Raw genomic sequence first — 890 nt, 5'->3', positions numbered from 1 at the left:
AAAAATCCCCTTACTGGGTACATATTAATGGAAATGTCTGAAGACTTACTAGAATCAATCAATTGACTGAGTCAGCCCTGTCATCCCCTCTGTACTTTTTTCTTTATAGGATATCTTAGAAACACTGAGGCTTGGGAATTGTAATTATAGCAATTAGCAAGCCCTGATTGATACAACATCAGTAACAAGTCTGAAAAGTACCGGCTCCTATTGAGCTATGTCTCCCCACTCTGAACTAATGCAAATGTTTTTTAGACCTCAAAGCAGAATTTTACCTTTGCTCTGATTAATTTCACCTTCTGTCATTTGTCCCTTTACGTTAGCCTGCTAAGATCTTTTGAGAGTCTGATTCCATCAGTCAGTATGGTTGCCATCTCTTTCAAGTTTGCATACCCTCTACATCTTTATTCAAGAAGTTAATGTAAATATTTAGAAAGATTTCTCTTTTCAGACAAAAACAAAACAAAACAAAACAAAAATGCTATAAAACAACTTCCTTTTGTTCTAGTCATTTCTCAGCCCCTTGCGGGACTGACAAAGGCAGAACAGTTTAGTCTGTAGTCTCCACAGGGTTTCCTGCCAGGGAACTTCTGTATTTCAGAATCAAGCAACATGAGTCAATGTTCTTGGGGTCTTTGTTCTCAAACTCCTCCCACAGATGAGAACTCGAGATCTTTAGAATTTCCTCCTCATGTTTCTAATCACCAGCACCATCCCCATTTCTCATGATGCCCTTCTAAGGAGACATTTGAGTAAAAAAATCTTTCCCAGATTTACCTTTTACTGATTTTTTTTCCCTCAACTAGGCAACAAGACTTTATCTTATTCTCTGAGATGCCAGACCGATTACTGAGATTGAAGCCAGTAAGAGAAGGAAGAAGAGAAGATTC

The sequence above is a fragment of the Pteropus vampyrus genome, unplaced genomic scaffold (assembly GCF_000151845.1).
Source record: "Pteropus vampyrus isolate Shadow unplaced genomic scaffold, Pvam_2.0 Scaffold200, whole genome shotgun sequence".
NCBI lineage: Eukaryota > Metazoa > Chordata > Mammalia > Chiroptera > Pteropodidae > Pteropus > Pteropus vampyrus.
This window is presented reverse-complemented; position numbering follows the sequence as displayed.